The sequence below is a fragment of the Callithrix jacchus genome, chromosome 16 (assembly GCF_049354715.1).
Source record: "Callithrix jacchus isolate 240 chromosome 16, calJac240_pri, whole genome shotgun sequence".
NCBI classification, from domain to species: Eukaryota; Metazoa; Chordata; class Mammalia; order Primates; family Cebidae; genus Callithrix; species Callithrix jacchus.
In genome coordinates, this window is record NC_133517.1 from 7152257 (window position 1) to 7171434 (window position 19178).

A 19178-nucleotide genomic window follows, 5' to 3' on the forward strand; every position below is an offset into this window, starting at 1 on the left:
CCAGCCAGCAGGGAGACAGACTCACACTGAAGATAAAGCACAGCTGCTGTACTGGCTGGACGTGAGGTGGTTTATTTAAGTTGGCAGCTATGTTGAAGGACTTTTAAAAACCTCAAGTGATAGTTTCACCTTTGCACTTTCCACATTTAGCTGGCTTTTTCCCTTAAAACAAGCACAATCTTCAACCCTCCTTGAACAGGTGGAAATGCATCTTTCTTCCAAGCCAAGTTCTCAGTCCATATTAGTCCATACTTGTCTACGGATTTGACATTTGTGGCCACAATCCTACTAGAAACCACCTTTGGGTATTCCTTATCTTGCTGATCTGATTAGGGTCAAGTAATAGGTTTTCAATCAAATACTAAGAAGCTCACAAAATGAAAATTTAGGTAAAAATACATCAAAGTAGTATTAAAGTTCAAATTCCAAAAGTAAAACTTACATTAACAAAGAAAAGCCAGGCATGGTGAGAAGTGGGAGGAGAGCCTGAATCTGGGAGGGAGGGAGGGAGGGAGGGAGGGAGGGAGGGAGGGAGGCAGGCAGGCTACCACACAACAACAAAAACAACAAAAAATCAGTTTAAATCTTTAAACTATTCCTTTTAAAACAATGTGATAGAAACATCATCAGGTTACTGGAGATTTCATAAATAATGCATAATGAAGAGCTTTCTCAGAAACAGAATACTAACACCTAAAGAAAAAATAAAATCTATCCAAAACCAAGAATCTTCAGTAAATAAAATGCTTTTTAGGATTAAATAATAAAGATAGGTTTAAAAACCACGTTTTTAAAAATTGCAACAAATACTTCTTAAACCGTCTTTTTTAACAGAGCAAAGCAACAAAATATTCTGCATCCCCAGACAGTGACATTGTGTGATTTTGAGTAGGAACACATTTGAACCCTAACCGACCTTGGCAGGAGGAGACGGTAGGGGAGTCATTCAGCCTGGGGTCATGCTGGCAGCCAGGACATAGAGACTTCCTTCTTCCCTCTGAGCTCACAGGCCCTTCCCATTTCCCCGCTGGCTTCAATCCTTCAGCAGCCTTTCCTGCTGCTGACAACCAAGTGGCAAAAATAAATGAACTTTCAAACAGTTATTTTCCTCACAGATTTAGGGAAAGAAATGATGTGAGGGAAAACACATGTGGGTCAATACAAAATACAGTCATATATGTATTATGGAGGCTGCAGAAACCCCGGAGTCAAAGAACATGTTCCATTGAGAAGAGTGGAGAACAGCAGGAGAGGCCAATCCCTTCAGTATCACAGTTCTTTTCCTCCTGATCATTCATATATTTCTTTCTTTTTTTTTGAGATGAAGTCTGGCTTTGTTGCCTAGGCTAGAGTGCAGTGGTGCAATCTTGGCTCACTGCAATCTCCACCTCCTGGATACAAGCAATTCCCTGTCTCAGCTTCCTGAGTAGCTGGGATTACAGATGCCTGCCACCATGCCTGGCTAATTTTTGTATTTTTAGTAGAGAAGGGGTTTCACCACACTGGCCAGGCCACTCTTGAACTCCTGACCTCGTGATCCACTTGCCTCAGCCTCCCAAAGTGCTGGGATTACAGGCGTGAGCCACCACCCCCAGCCCAAGACAGACTCTCGGTCTTGTCACCTAGGTTGCCAGGCTGGAGTACTGTGGTCCAATATTGGCTCGCTGTATCTCGGGTTTAAGCAATTCTCCTGCCTCAGGCTCCCTGGTAGCTGGGATTATAGGCACCCGCCACCACACCTGGCTAATTTTCATATTTTAAGTAGAGAGGACCACTCTGGTCTCAAACTCCTGACCTCAAGTGATCGGCCCGCCTTGGCCTCTCAAAGTGCTGGGATTACAGGTGTGAGTGAGCCAGGCGCCTGCCCTCACTCATATATTTCTAAGAACTAGGAACATACTTCATTAACACAAAATTCTCCCCAATCTTGCTGATTAGACTTTAAAACTAACTGGAAGAATTTCAAATGCAAAATGGATCTCTCTTCTAAGCTGTCTTGAGTAGAGGAAAATAAAAAATAAACAGTGGCCTGGTGCAGTGGCTCACACCTGTAATCCCAGCACTTTGGGAGGCTGAGGTGGGCAGATCATGAGGTTAGGAGTTTAAGACCAGCATGGCCAACATGGTGAAACCCTATCTCTACTAAAAATACAAAAGTTAGCTGGGCATGGTGGTGCCTGCCTGTAATCCCAGCTACTCTGGAGGCTGAAGCAGGAGAATTGTTTGAACCTGGGAGGCAGAGGTTGCAGTGAGCTGAGATTGCACCACTGCACTCCAGCCTGGGCTACAGAGCGAGATACCGTCACACACGGGAAAAAAAAGAAAAGAAAAAAAGAATCACAAAAAAATGGCTGGGTATTGTTTCTGATATCTTCCATGTAGGTTCTGCAATTTCTTCATTTATAGCCACACACATCCCATAATGTCCAAGACAGAAATTTCTGGTTTTAATTATTTGCTCTCAAGGAGAAAGCAGTAAGGTAAGGAAGAAATGTGAAACATGGTTATTACTATTTGATTAGCCAAAGTGTGTCCAATTAAATCTCCGGCAAAACTGAATGAGGTTGACCTCAATTTTGCGTTGGAACAGCCCGCTAGAAACAAGGAAGGATTCAAGGCATACATGGATCCTGTCCAATCTGTGTGATATAAAACCCCATTCTTTGAAGCCTCTCTATTATCAGACGACTTGGATCCAACATTCATTCTCGAAATGTTACACATGTATTTTCTGCTAAAGAAATGAAGCCTTTTTACTCTTCTTCAGAGCAAGGCCATGTCCATACTTGTATTGAATTCGTATTGAGCAGCAGGACAAGGTCATGCAGCACCCACAAAGGGAAGTTCTGGAGCCATATCCCTGGAAAATTCTTTGAGGCTTATCCAGTTTGTTTAAGATTTTCTCTGGGCCATCAGCAAACCCTACTTTCTTGATCTGTAGTCAAATATTCTACCCCTGAGCTATACGCCCTCCTGAGCAAACCCTACTTTCACCTACAAATTGCAGGATGGCAAGAAGGGATTCTTTTCAAAAGTCATGCCCAGTGTCACACAGCTTTGTGATCCACTAGTGGTAGGAATTCGGCAAGTTATTTAACCTCAGTTTCCCCATCTGCAAATTTACTATAATAATGCCTCCCTTCCATTTGTGTTAAGAATAAAAAGAAAGCCTATGCAAAGCATTAAATATAGTTAGCTTCTTTTTTGAAAGGAATAAGTTAAGAATTTTCATGCTACTTGCAGCATACCGTCTTGGACTGCCAAAGGTTAGACTGAAAGGGGTGGGACTGGCTCCGGGGCAGCGAGAAAAATATTCACAGTACAAAGATTCTCAAGGCTAGATTTTTTAATGAACAAACTACTCTTTTAGCCAGCCTTCTGGGAGCTTGCTTGATACAAGTATAAAATTAAACAATTCAAGTTTTGTTCAATTCATATCAGACACTCAACATGTACCAGTTCCAAAAGGAAGAAAAAAGATGAATGGAACAGGCCCCTGCCATCCATGGGGCCTACACATGTTCAGCTCGTCATTAATGAGCTGGGGGATCATTAATGAGCCAGCTGATCAATACTGGAATGTGTACAGTGCTTTTAAAATATTTGCCTCTCCATGTTACAAGAGACCTATCACTAAAATTCTCTATAATTTTTCAGGAAATCTAAAGATAACTAAGTGAGAATCAAGTAATACATACTGCACATTCAAATACAATGATATTATCTATAGTCAAGTTCAGGTTATAAGGTTCTTGGTAACTAACCCCTTTTCCTCCCATAGGATTTAGGATGAATCTGTGCTATACTGACTGGTGTAAGGGCTTAAGATAATGACTAGAGGTAGAAATTTTAAAATCTGTCACACTTTATGCTCACTGACTAATTCAGTTGTCTTTGATCATACACCTTGTTTAAAAATTTTTAAAGATCATATCCCCAATCAAGCATATGTATTTATAAATGAATGCCTTATTTTTTGCAAACTTGCTATCACATATAATCAAAGTATCTTTTTCATTTGTTTGTTTTGTTGAGGCAGGGTCTTGCTCTGTTACTCCGGCTAGAGTGCAGCTGGGACCACAGGCCTGTGCCACCATGCCTGGCTAATTTTTAATTTTTTTTTTTACTACAGACAGAGTCTCACCATATTACTCAGACTAGTCTTCAACTCCTGGTCTCAAGTGATCTTCCCACCTTACTTTGGCCTCCCCAAAGTGCTGGGATTACAGACATGAGCCCCTGTGCCCAACCAAAGCATCTTTTTAAAAACGTTGTCATGGAGCTTAAAAGAACACATAGTGGCCGAGCGCAGTGGCTAATGCCCCAGCACTTTGGGAGACTGAGGTGGGGGGGGTCACCTGAGGTCAGGAGTTCGAGACCAGCCTGGGTAACAAGGTGAAACTCAGTCTCTACCAAAAAGACAAAAATTAACCAGGCATCATTATGTGCCTGTAATCCCAGCTACTCGAGAGGCTGATGCAGGAGAATTGCTTGAACCCAGGAGGCAGAGGTTGCAGTGAGCCAAGATCGTACCACTGCACTCCACCTTGGGCAACAAGAGTGAAACTCTTTCTCAAAAAAAAAAAAAAGGATACATAGCCAGGTCAGAGAACTGTCCACTCTATCCTGGTACATATCCTGATCATATGTACTTGGCATTATTAAATTATTTCCAACCTATAGTTCCTTACAGGAATCTTAGAGCTTGGTTTTCAAAGGTTTCACCAATTATTCACATTTCTTCACTTCGCTAATATAAGACTGTAAAAGTAGCATAAGTCTTGAGTGATATAACAATATGCCCTATCACCCCAGTTCTAGCAAGTGGCTGTCACCAGACATGCAGCTCTGGTGCGAGTGCTCCTGCTTCCCAATGCCTTCAGCATAGTGTCTAGGCACATAATGGAATCCCCATAACATTTCTTGGTCAAATAAAGAGAAAAGCATCATAAATCAAATAAAATTATTTGTTTCAAGTATTTCAAAAAGGAAATGCTATTAACATTTGTACTCTTCTAACAGGGATGATTAGGTGAAGCCCAAGGCAAAATAGTTACCATTGCAAGAATGTCGTAGCCAACTAGATGGAGCAGCAGGCTCTACAATTTAATTTATACAATTAATAAGTTCCTGAATTTCATAATAAGCAGATCATAAGAATACACCTGATCTTTTAGAATTCCTGCATGTCTAGCATGAGGTGAAACTGGAACTAACAAAGCTGCCTGGCTGCAACACCAGAACTATGTGTATATGAATTGCTACCAATGCACTTCTTCACATGGAGAGTATCTGTGAATGCTCGCTGAATAGCCTACAATTACTTTAAATATATTTTTAAAAGTATTAACAACCAAAAACTCTATAGAATGAATACTTGCTTAGCGAAACAGATTAGAATGAAAAAGAAAAGCTATTGACACAACGAAATAGAATACAGAGGCACGAAATAAATCTTATGATGTATAGGAATATGATATACGATAGATGCATTTGAAATCAGTAAGGGAAAATTATTCAGAAAGAAGTGCTGATAAAATTGTTTGGAAAAAAATTAAAATTAATCTCCACCCTTAAATCATATACCAAAATAAATTTCAGATGTAATAAAGAGTTAAATGTGAATAATGAAACCATGAAAATTAGCAAACTTATCACTGGTTTCATGATTACAAGATGGCCTTACCGTGAATAATTTCACAAACTTCCTAGCTTTAGGTTAAAAGTATGTTTTTTTCTGAGAAAGCTACAATCAGAATAAGTGAACATAATCATTCTGGATACCTAATGAATTTGATACAAATATATCAACAGAATACTGTGTAGACAGACTAGCTAATGAGGGAGGAGCCCGCTCTCTTCTGAGCCCTTAAGGATCAGTGGCTCCAGGGACATCTGTGGTTATGAATGTACACCTCATATCAAGCACTCGGTGTTTGTGGGCAAGGGGACGGCTGGTATTAGAGTATACAGAATTGATGAGGAACTCTTTATCCTAGTAGCAGACTTTTATTTTGCAGGTAATAGTAATAATTATGTTTTAAGTGGGGGTATTTCAGAATTTAAAGGTGTATCTGCCAGGCATGGTGGCTCACACCTGTAATCCCAGCATTTTGGAAGGCTGAGGTGGGTGGATCACTTAGGGGTCAAAAGTTCAAGACCAGACTGGTCAACGCGGTGAAACTCTGTTTCCACAAAAAATTAGCTGGGCGTGGTGGCAGGTGCCTGTAATCCCAGCTACTTGGGAGGCAGAGATTGCAGTGAGCTGAGATCAAGCCACTGCACTCCAGCCTGGGTGACAAGTCATTACAGAAATGCAAATCAAAGCCACAATTAAATACTACTTTTATACTCATTAGAATTATCAAAAAAAGAAAATAACAAGTGTTGGTGAGAAGGTGGAGAAACTGAAACTCCCATGCATTGTTGGTAGAAATATAAAATGATGCAACTTCTATGAAAAACAATATGGTGGTTCCTTAGGAAGTCAAACCAGGACATTCGCCAAGATGGCCGAATAGAAACAGCTCCAGAGCATAGTTCCCAGTGAGAGCCATGTAGAAGGTGAGTGAACTCCGCATTTCCAACTGAGATACCAGGTTCATCCCAATGGGAATAACTGGACAGTAGGTGTAGCCCAAGGAGGGCAAACTGAGGCAGGGAGGGATGCTGCCTCACCTGGGAAGTGCAATAAGCTGGAGGGCCCTCGCTCCTACCCAATGAAGGCCATTATGGACATTTCCGGCCACTCTGGAGCTCCGGTTTGGCTGCTATGCTTCTCTCTGTCTTTGCAGCCCACAGACCAGGAGATCCCCGCGTGCCATGGGTTTCCAAGGCAAATCTTGGCAGCCTATTCAGCAGTGCCACAAGTTCCCAGCACAAATCCCAGCACAAATCTGAGCAGCCCTTTTGACTTACACCTGGAGTTCCTTTGAGACACAGTCACCCATACCCCTGAGAGAAAGAGGTCTGAAGGCAGGGAGCCAGGTGATCTGGCTGAAGGCAGGGTTCCACCCCCACGGAGACCAGCAAACTGAATTCCACTGGCTTGGGATTTTTGCAGCCAGCACAACAGTTTGAGCTTGACCCTGGACAGTAGAGCTCCATGGGGGGAGGGGTGCCTGCCATTACCAAGGCAGCTCTAACTTTACCTGTGTAAACAAAAGCACAAAGTTTACGCAGCAGCTGCAGGGATCCTGCAGCAGCTCAGCAATGCCTCTGCAGGCAGACTGTGACTCAACCCCTTTGCTTGCTGGACAGGGCATCTCTGAAAAAAGCAGCAGCCTGTCAGGGACTTACAAATAAAGCCACATCTTCCTGAAACAGCACCTGGGAAAAGGGGTGGTTGTGAGTTCTGCTGCAGTAGACTTAAACATCCTTGCCCAGCAGCTCTCAAGGGAGCACAGCACTTGAGCTCTGACAAGGGACAGACTGCCTCCTCAAGTGGTTCCCTGACCCCCGTATATCCAGAGTCACCTAATACAGGAGAGCTCTGGCTGACACCTGGCAGGTACCCTTCTGGGATAAAGCAGGAGGGGACAGGCAGCAATCACTGATGTTCTGCAGCCTCCACAGGTGATTCTCAGGCAAGCAGGGTCTGGAGTGGACCTCCAGCAGTCCTGCAGCAGAGGGGCCTAACTGTTAGAAAGAAAACAAACAAACAAAAGAAATAGCTTCAACATCAACAAAAAGGATGTCCACTCAGAGACCCTATCCAGAAGTCACCAACTTCAAAGACCAAAGGTAGATAAATCCATGAAGATGAAAAGAAACCAGAGCAAAAAGAATGAAAACACCAAAAACCAGAACGCCTCTCCTCCAACGGATGACAGCTTCTCACTAGCAAGGTGAGAAAACTGGATGGAGAATGAGTTTGATGAAGTGACAGAAGCAGGCTTCAGAAGGTGGGTAATAAACTTCTCTGAGCTAAAGGAACATGTTCTAACTCAATGCAAAGTAACTAAGAACTTGAAAAAAGGTTAGATGAAATGCTAACTAGAATAACCAGCTTAAAGAAGAACATAAACAACTTGATGGAGCTGAAAAACACAGCATGAGAACTTTGCAAAGCATACACAAATTTCAATAGCTGAATCGATCAAGCAGAAGAAAGGGTATCAGAGATCGAAGATCAACTCAATGAAATAAAATAGGAAGGCAAGATTAGAGAAAAAAGTGAAAAGAAATGAACAAAGCCTCCAAGAAATATGGAATTATGTGAAAAGACCTAATCTATCCTTGATCGGTGTACCTGAAGAGGATGGGAGAATAAATCCAAGCTGGAAACACTCTTCAGGATATTATCCAAGAGAATTTCCCCAACCTAGCAAAGCAGGCCAACATTCAAATACAGGAAATACAAAGAACACCACAAAATATTCCTCAAGAAGGGCAACCCTAAAGGCACATAATCATCAGATTCACCAGTGTTGAAATGAAGGAAAAAATGCTAAGGCAGCCAGAGAGAAAGGTTGGGGCACCCACAGAGGGAAGGCCATCAGACGCACAGCGTATCTGTTGGCAAAAACCCTATGAGTCAGAGGAGAGTGGAGGCCAATATTCAACATCCGTAAAGAAAAGAGCTTTCAACCCAAACTTTCATATCCAGCCAAACTAAGTTTCATCAGGGAAGGAGAAATAAAATCCTTTACGGACAAGCAATTCCTGAGAGATTTTGTCACCACCAGATCTGCCTAACAAGAGCTCCTGAAGGAAGCACTAAACATAGAAAGAAACAACCAGTACCAGCCACTGCAAAAACACACCAAGTGGTAAAGACCATCAACACAATGAAAAATTGTGTCAACTAATGGGCAAAAAAACCAGCTAGTATCAAAATGGCAGGATCAAATTCACACATAACAATATTAACATTAAATATAAATGGGCTAAATGCTCCAATCAAAAGACACAGACTGGCAAATTGGATACAAAGTCAAGAACCATTTGTGTGATGTATTCAGGAGACTCCCCTCACCTGCAAAGACACAAACAGACTCAAAATAAAGGGATGGAGGAAGATTTACCAAGCAAATGGAGAGCAAAGACAGAAGGGGTTGCAATCATAGTCTCTGATAAAATGGACTTTAAACCAACAAAGATCAAAAGAGACAACGAAGGGCATTACATAATGGTAAAGGGATCAGTGCAACAAGAAGAGCTAACTATTCTAAATATATATGCACCCAATACAGGAGGACCCAGATACATAAAGCAAGTTCTTAACAACCTACAAAGAAACTTAGACTCCCACACAACAATAGTGGGAGACTTAACTACTCTGCTGTCAGTATTAGATAAATGAAACAGAAAATAAACAAGGATATCCAGGACTTGAACTCAGATCTGGACCAGGTGGACCTAATAGACATCTACAGAACTTTCCATCCCAAATCCACATAATATAAATTCTTCTTGGCATCACATAGCACTTACTCTAAAACTGACCACGTAATTGGAAGTAAATCACTCCTCAGCAAATGTAAAACAGAAATCATAACAACCAGTCTCTCAGACCACAGTGCAATCAAATCAGAACTCAAGATTATAAAATTCATGCAAAACCACACAACTACATGGAAACTGAACAACCTGCTCCTGAATGACTATTAGATAAATAATGAAATGAAGGCTGAAATAAAGATGCTCTTCAAAACCAATGAGAATGAAGACACAACATACCAGAATCTCTGGGACACATTTAAAGCAGTATCTAGAGGGAAATTTAGAGCACTAAATGCCCATATGAGAAGTGAGAAAAGATGTAAAATAGATACTCTATCATCAAAATTAAAAGAAAAGAACTAGAGGAGCAAGATAAAACAAATTCAAAAGCTAGCAGAAGACAAGAAATAACTAAGATCAGGTCAGAACTGAGGGAGACAGAGACACAAAAACCCTTCAAAAAAATTAATAAATCCAGAAGCTGGTTTTTGAAAAGTTAAAAAAAATAGATGGACTGCTAGCCAGACTAATGAAAAAGAAGAGAAAAATCAAATAGATGCAATAAAAAATGATAAAGGGAATATCACCACTGATTCCACAAAGACTACGAACATCTCTATGCACATAAACATCTAGAAGAAATAGATAAATTCCTGGACACTTACACCCTCCCAAGACTAAACCAGGAAGAAGATGAATCCCTGAATAGAGCAATAACAAGGTCAGAAGTTGAGGCAGCAATTAATAGCCTACCAACCAAAAACAGTCCAGATCTGGACAGGTTCACAGCTGAATTCTACCAGGTACAAAGAGGAGCTGTTACCATTACTTCTGAAACTATTCCTAACAACACAAACAGAGGGAATCCTCCCTAACTCATTTTATGAGACCAGCATCATCCTCATACCCAAACCTGGCAGAGATACAACTAAAAAAGAAAATTTCAGGCCAATATCCATGATGAATATTGATGTGAAAATCTTCAATAAAATACCGGCAAACCGAATGCAACAGCACATCAAAAAGCTTATCCATCATGATCAAGTAGGCTTCATCCTAGGGATGCAAGGCTGGTTCAACATACACAAATCCAAAAAGGAAATCCATCACATAAACAGACCAAAGACAAAAACCACATGATTATCTCAATAGATGCAGAAAAGGCCTTTGACAAAATTCAACACCTTTATGCCAAAAACTCTCAATAAACTAGGTATTGATAAAATGTATCTCAAAATAATAAAAGCTATCTATGACAAACCCACAGCCAATATCATACTGAATGGGCAAAAACTGGAAGCATTCCCTTTGAAAACTGGCACTAGACAAGGGTGCCCTCTCTCACCATTCCTATTTAACATAGTATTGGAAGTTCTAGCTAGACCAGTCGGCAAGAAAAAAAAAAAATAAAAGGTATTGAATTAGGAAACGAATAAGTCAAATTGTCTCTATTTGTAGATGACATGATTGTATATTTAGAAAATCCCATCGTCCAAGCTCCAAATCTCCTTAAAATGATAAGCAACTTTAGCAAAGTCTCAGGATACAAAATCATTGTGCAAAAATCACAAGCATTCCTATACACCAATAACAGACAAACAGAGAGCCAAATCATGAATAAACTCCCATTCACAAATGCTACAAAGAGAATAAAATACCTAGAAACAGCTAACAAAGGACATGAAAGCCCTCTTCAAGGAGAACTACAAAGCACTGCTCAAGGAACTAAGAAAGGACACAAACAGATGGAAAAACATTCCAGGCTCATGGTTAGGAAGAATCAATATTGTGAAAATGGACATACTGCCCAAAGTAATTTAGAGATTCAATGCTATCACCATCAAGCTACCATAGACCTTCTTCACAGAACTGGAAAAAAACACCTTAAACTTCATATGGAATCAAAAAAGAGCCTGCATAGCCAAGACAATCCTAAGCAAAAAGAATAAAGCTGGAGGAATCACACTACCTGACTTCAAACTATACTATAAGGCTACAGTAATCAAAACAGCATGGTACTGGTACCAAAACAAAGATAAGATCAATGGAACGCAACAGAGGCCTTGGAAGGATCACCATATATCTACAACCATCTGATGTTTGACAGACTGGACAAAACCAAGCAATGAGGAAAGGATTCCCTATTTAACAAATGATGTTGGAAAAACTGGCTAACCATGTGCAGAAAGCTGAAACTGGACCCTTTCCTTACACCTTATACAAAAATTACCTCCAGATATATTACAGAGTTAAACATAAAACCTAATAACATAAAAACCCTAGAAGAAAACCTAGGTAATACCTTTCAGGACATACGCAATACCATTCATAGGCATAGGCAAGGACTTCATGACTAAAACATGAAAAACAATGGCAACAAAAGCCAAAATAGACAAATGGGATGTAATTAAACATAAGAGCTTCTACATAGCAAAAGAAACTATCATTACAGTGAACTGGCAACCAACAGAATGGGAAAATATTTTTGCAATCTACCCATTTGACAAAGGGCTAATATCCAGAATCTACAAAGAACTAAAACAAATTCACAAGAAAAAAACCAACTCCATTAAAAAGTGGGCAGAGGATATGAACAGGCACTTTTCAAAAGAAGACTTTTATGTGGCCAAAAAACATATGAAAAAATGCTCATCATCACCGGTCATTAGAGAAATGCAAATCAAAACCACACTGAGATACCATCTCACACCAGTTAAAATGGTGATCATTAAAAAATCTGGAGACAACAAATGCTGGAGAGGATGTGGAGAAATAAGAATGCTTTTACACTGTTGGTGGGAGTAAAAATTAGTGCAACCATTGTGGAAGACAGTGTGGAGATTCCTTAAGCATCTAGAAATAGAAATACCATTTAACCCAGCAATCTCATTACTGCATATATACCCAAAGGATTATAAATTGTTCTATTATAAAGACACAGGTACACGTATGTTCACTGGGACACTGTTTACAATAGCAAAGACTTGGAAGCAACCCAAATGCCCATCAAGGATAGCCTAGGTGAAGAAAACGTGGCACAAATACACCATGGAATACTATGCAGCCATAAAAAAGGATGAGCTCATGTCCTTTGCAAGGACATGGATAAATGTGGAAATCATCATTCTCAGCAAACTGCCACAAGAACAGAAAACCAAACACCACACATTCTCACTCATAAGTGGGTGTTGAAAAATTAGAACACATGGACACAGGGACAGGAACACCACACAGTGGGGTCTGCTTGGGAGTACGGGGGTAGGGGAGTGATAGTGACTTTGGGAGAGTTTGGGGAGTGATAACCTTGGAAAAATAACTAATGTAGGTAATGGGGGGATGGAGGCTGCAAACCACCATGGCATGTGTATACCTATGTAACAATCCTGCAGGATCTGCACATGTACCTCAGAAGTATATATATAAAAAATAAGAAAAACCATTAGACCCAGCAATTCCACTTCCAGATTTATAGACAAAAAAAAATTCAGAGCAGAAACTAAACAGATACGTGTATACTTATGTTCACAGAAGCATTATTCATACAGTAGCCCAGAGGTGAAAACAAAGCAAATGTCTATGAACAGATGAATGGATAAACAAAATGTGGCATATACACACAACAGAATATTATTCAGCCGTAAAAAAGGAAATTCTGACACATAACGTGGATGAACTTTGAAAACATCATGCTAAGTAAAATAAGCCAGACACAAAATAACAAATATTGTATAATTCCACTTAAGAGTTACATATAATAGGCAACTTTATACAGGCAGAAAGTAGAATATAGATTACCAGGGGCTTGTGGGGAGGAGTAAGTGTTTAATGGCACCAGAGTTCACGTTGGGGGATGATGAAAAGTTCTGCAAATGGAGAGCGGTGTTGGTTGCACCGTGTTATGACTGTAGTTAATACCACTGAAAATACACCTAAAAATAGTTAAAACGGTAATTTTTATGTTATGTATATTTTACCACATTTTTTTTTAAAGCATTTCATGAGGCTGGGTATGATGGCTTATGCCTGCCATCCCAGTACTTTGGGAAGCCAAGCCAAAGAACTGCTTTAGCCCAGAAGTTCAAGACAAGTCTAGACAACAAAGGACGACCCTTTGTCTTAAAAAAAAAAAAAAAAAAAAGCACTGGCTAGGTGCAGTGACTCACATCTGTAATCTTAGCACTTTGGGAGGCAGAGGCGGGCAAATCATGAGGTCAGGAGATTGAGACCATTCTGGATAACACGGTGAAACTCGTCTCTACTATAAATACAAAAAATTAGCAGGGCATGGTGGTACGCGCCTGTAGCCCCAGCTTCTCAGGAGGCTGAGGCAGGAGAATCACTTGAACACAGGAGCAGAGGTTGTAGTGAGGCGAGATCATACCATTGCACTCCAGCCTGGGCAACAGAGCAAGACTCCATTTTGGGGGTGGGGGGAAGGCATTTCATGGGCTACATGAGTATACACACAAAAGCTTACAGAGAAAATGTATTTCTGCCTCAAAGAAGAGTAATTTCATTTATTTGGTAAAATGTATTAAATACCTATACATTTATGAGATATGCATAGAAACACAGTTCAGACAATTTAGACCTAGAATTTCATACGGTATTGGGAATGAAAGACAAAATATGATAAAGTCGTGTAAGTGCTATTATAGAGCCATATATGTCACTATTCTGGTCCGAAGATTTGTAGATTAGCCTCCCAAGGGGATTGGGACACCTCTCAAGGATCCTTGGGGGACAGTGACAGGCCCTAAGTGTCCCTACCTTCATCACTTTCAGTTTTTTCCATACCATAGGACATCAAAGCTAAGGACAACTACATATCAGTACCCAGTTGATTCCCAGACAGAATATTAGGCAGATGTTGACAAGGTTCTTCTTTGCTAAGTGTTTGAGAACTTAAAAAAAGCACTGAACAACTTTGGGAGGCCGAGGCGGGTGGATCACGAGGTCAACAGATCGAGACCATCCTGGTCAACATGGTGAAACCCTGTCTCTACTAAAAATACAAAAAATTAGCTGGGCATGGTGGCACGTGCCTGTAATCCCAGCTACTCAGGAGGCTGAGGCAGAATTGCCTGAACCCAGGAGGTGGAGGTTGCAGTGAGCCAAGATCACGCCATTGCACTCCAGCCTGGGTAACAAGAGCGAAACTCCGTCTCAAAAAAAAAAAAAAAAAAAAAAGCAGAGAACAATCCCTCATATTTTGAACTATGAGCTTAATTCTGTGAGTAATTCCTCATAAGAACCAAAATAGGTCACTGGTTTATGATCATTTAGCAGAAGAAATTGGCAGATAGTAAATTTAAGTAATGGGCTATTGTCAGAGAGCACACTGGAATCAGTTGAAGACTATCAGGGATCAGATGTGCAGGTTAAGCCTCCATAGCACAGTGTGGCCCAGGCTCCCATTTCCACTCCCTGCCCTACCCTGGGACCCCTGTTCAAAAGGAGGACATGTGCTCTTCCATTTGTTGAACTTTAAAGAAAACAGAAAACAGTTTTAAAATAATGTTCTATGATTTTGTGCATCCTTATGATTAACAAATAGCCATTCAAAAAATTTTTCAGGAATGATGAGAACATAAACCTCAGAAACATAAGGGCAGACTGTTTGAAAAGCATGGTCTTTTACAGCCTTTGAAAGCAGTCAGAAGTGGTAGTGAAACCATGTGTGCTGTTTTGTGTGGTGGCCTCAAAGCACATACAAATATAATTTGTAGTATATTGTTTGTTTTTCCTTTTAGGATGTCTGAATATTGGTTACCTACATATTTATATTTTCCTTATATCCCTTATCAGATTCTAGTTTCTATTTTTTATGTCTCTCCTAACATTATCTATTCAAATTACTTTCAATCAGTAACTCTGACAGCTTCAGAATCACATCCAAAAAACCACTCCCACAGACATTAGCACAGATTTTAGTATACCCCTCTTTCATGCCTCACTGTATCCTTAGATTTCTACCATATTAACTGTAAAGAACACTACATATTTCTGTAGACACATCCCCTGCAGTGGTCTCCCAGTGCCTCCCTCCCCTCAAACAAGGTAACAAGGAACACATCTTCCTCTGTTCTATGTCATCAGCGCTAACACAGAGCAGTGAGTACATGTTTGCAGAATTGATAGATGAGTGTATTTGGGATATATTAACTTTATGAGACCGGAGATGGGTTTAGAAGGTGAGTTTTTGTTTTAGAAATCCCTGTTCCAAAGCCAATCTAGCAGTCATTTCTATACCAAATGAACAAAAAAGAAATCTCAATCAGTAACTTCAGAATCAGACAATTTAACGAATGTAAAATATACAGGCCAGAAGCAGGCATATTAAAGTCAACAAATCCTAGTTTTTCTCTGTACTCCAGTCAGCTAATATTTAAGTTGTTATTATTACATTCAGGGACTTCTGATCGCAGACACAAAGGCACAATGCCATGGACCTTTTCCTGCAGCACTCTCCTGAATGCAAGCACTATGTGACTTTCACATTATAGAGACCATGGTGAGTCACCACCCCAGCCCAAGAAGGCACGTGGTTCACCTGTGGGCAAGAGGCAGAGAGCACAACAGTAGGGTAACTATAGCAAAAACAACCTGTTTTCCAAATTCTAATAATAGACTGTAGGAAAACACACATTTAGACACACATTTAACGCTAGAACTTGTCGCCATTTTAAAGCTATTAACATGGATCCCATGCTAAGCAACAGTCCCTCTTCCACCCTTACCCTTAATCTAAAAATAAAATGAAACATTACAGCCACATATTTTGCTTGCCTCAGCCAAGAGCTCAAAAATCCCCCTCAAGTCCTACTGTTGCTGGATCAGTCCACTGTATACTATGAGTCAGCACTTCTCCACATTTCTGGAAATTCCTCACCAGCAACATGACCTACAAGAGGAAGCCAACTTTCCATTTCAATGTATAACAGGAAGTATTCAAACAAATTTCGCCTAAACTGGAGAACTGTTGTTAATGTAACTGCTGTTACATCAAAATTAGTGCAAATCTACTGAAAAACATCAAGTTGTTTTTTAAAAAAGTATAATATTTTAAAATAAAGACATATAGATTGTGATTAGCTAAACCAGTATAGTGAATTTGAACAGAGGTACTTCAGTGGCTGGAAAACAAGAAAAACACAAACTTTAAATTCAATTCAATACTGTCCATTTTTCTATCGCACATATTATTGCCGAGTTGTAAGACTTGGGCAAAACCTGTTTGTTACGTTAAGAATCTGCTAAGTTTTGTTTTGAATATCTGGTTTGAGCAGTAATGTACAGAAATTACACTGGAAGTGTAAATATTTTGAGAAAAGACATTCTGCAGCAGTTGCTAACATAGAATTTACCTCTCTCCTCAATAATTGGTTTAAATTTGTTTGAACAGCACAAACTATGTTAATAGATTACAGAGCCTTTAAGTTTCAGAAGTGACTTTTCAGAATATTAACAGACCTTAAAGCAGCCTGTAGATTAACTAGAGGGTCATTTTCATCAGAGTCCTTGCTTTTACATTCAGAAAGTTGCTTGCATAGTTAACATGTCAACTATAAGAAGTCGTTTTTCCATAATTCTTACAGAGTTTCAAGACTTAAGTTCAGTAAAAAGCCAAATAGCTCAGTTATTATAGTCATTAATAAATTGATTTAACATTCATGCAGCATCGGAATGTAAGACATCTGGTTCTAATTTCAATTTTGGCTCAGAATAAAAGTGCCTCCCCCACAATACTTTGATTACAAACTGTCCTTTTCCTCCTCTCTTTTTTTCTTCTTTGGAACTGTTGTCCTTCATTCTTGCTGGAAGCCACCTGACCACTGCCAGGAAGAGGAATGCAAAACATTCCCAGGAGTGGCCGTGACGTCAGCGCCACATTCCACCTCTCCGTGGTCAGGGCTGTCGGGAAGCTCCAGCCTCCAGCAAAACCACTGGGAGAGATAGCAGCTGAGGCCTGCACTAAATCATATTATACTAAAAACTGCTTCATGTTATGCTTTAAAAATGCACAGTATCTTCCCCCAAAACAGAGAGAAAGAGAGTGGGAACAGAGCTGGCTTTCAAGCCATATTTACTGTTCATCTTCAAAACACCTTTTGGTTGCAGGAAGGAGAAAAGTAAAAAGTGATTAACAGTAATTCTCAGCTGACCAATCACCACAGGAAACAGTGTATAGACAAAGTAAGAACAATAACAGAAGAGTTTGGGTTTCAGCTAGCATATCCGCCTCTATTAAACCATCCTCAACAACCCAGTCACTAAGCTCCATCTCAGAAGAAAGAGACAAAAGACCCACTCAAGGATGCTTTAGAAACCCTAAGAAAGCAGTGACAGTAGGGAGGAGCATGGGTCGAAGATGGTGGCTGAACAATAGGAGGTGCTGAGGGAGTGTGTGGTGGCGACAGGGGCGAGGAGGACTGGCCTGCTTCTTCCTCGAGTCGGTTGGCTGGGACTTGCAGATGGTGCTAGTGAGCTTTTATGAGGATAGAGGGGATGGAGACATCACAACCATCTTGCAGGCAACCCCCAGTTCAGTGTCCAGAGGCACAGCCCCCAGTGATAATAAAGTGACATCCTTCAGAGACCTCATTCATGACCAAGATGAGGAGGAGGAGGAAGACCAGAGGTTTTATGCTGGGGGCTCAGAGAGAAGTGGACAACAGATTGTTGGCCCTCCCAGAAGAAAAGTCCCAATGAGCTGGTGGATGATCTCATTAAATGTGCCAAAGAGCATGGAGCTGTGGAGTGAGTGACCAACAGCAATGGAGAGACCAGTAAACTGATCATCTGCAGAAGGTGGCTACAGCCTTGGAGCAGCCAGAGGAAGAGTCTGCCTGTGTGGCAGGAGAAAAGAGGCAGCATTCCAGCCAAGGTGTTCATGTAGCACAGAAACTCTGGAAGAGGGGATTCAGCCTGGAAAATGGGGAACTCAGAAGCTACCAAGACCCATCCAATGCCCAGTTTCTGGGGTCTATCCACAGATGGGAGGTACTAGCAGAGGTGAGGAGGTAAGCTCATGGTGGACAGGTAAACTTGGATATGGAGGACCATTGGGACAAGGACTCTGTGAAGTCCAAAGGAGCCCTCAACGCCTTCACTGGCAAGGGTCAGAGAGTGGGCAGCCCTGCCACCCAGGGGTTGAGTACCAGCTCTCCAGACCAACCAGCAGAAAATAAAGCCAAAGCCAGCTCTTCCGTCTTAATTGTCCAATCAGAGCCTCCCACAAACATCCAAATTTGGCTTGCAGATGGTGGGAGGCTGGTGCAGAAATTTAACCATAGCCACAAGATTAGCGACATCCAACTCTTCATCATGGATGCCAGCCATGGCTACCACGAGCTTTATCATCATGACTACTTTCCTTAACAAAGAGCTGGCTGATGAGAGCCAGACTCTGAAGGAAGCCACCTCGCTCAATGCTGTCATCGTGCATTAGTGAACAAAACTGCCCAGCCAGCTGCCTGGACTCCCTCCTGTGTTTCCCATGACCAGTGGCCATGCCCCATGGGAATCACCCCTTCTGCTGCCTTGTGCACACCAGCAGTCCAGTGCAACAACTTCTCCATAGCTCTGGGTTCTTAGATGTTGTCTGAACATTTGCTTTCTTCTTAGTTGGATATCCTGGGTTTTTGTGACAATTAATGGACTTTAATGAAAAGAAATAAAACAAACAAAGATACAGCCAAATGGATGTATTTTCACTAAAAAGAAATATATAG

The 19178-nt window shown here is 40.9% G+C and overlaps 1 protein-coding gene and 1 pseudogene across 16 annotated transcripts in view; one reads left to right on the plus strand and one right to left on the minus strand.

The window, feature by feature from the left end:
- SPIDR (scaffold protein involved in DNA repair) overlaps positions 1-19178 on the minus strand; it is a 512165-nt gene that overhangs the window by 238464 nt on the left and 254523 nt on the right. The window lies entirely within an intron of this gene.
- LOC118148386 (NSFL1 cofactor p47 pseudogene) lies at positions 17669-19028 on the plus strand (annotated as a pseudogene).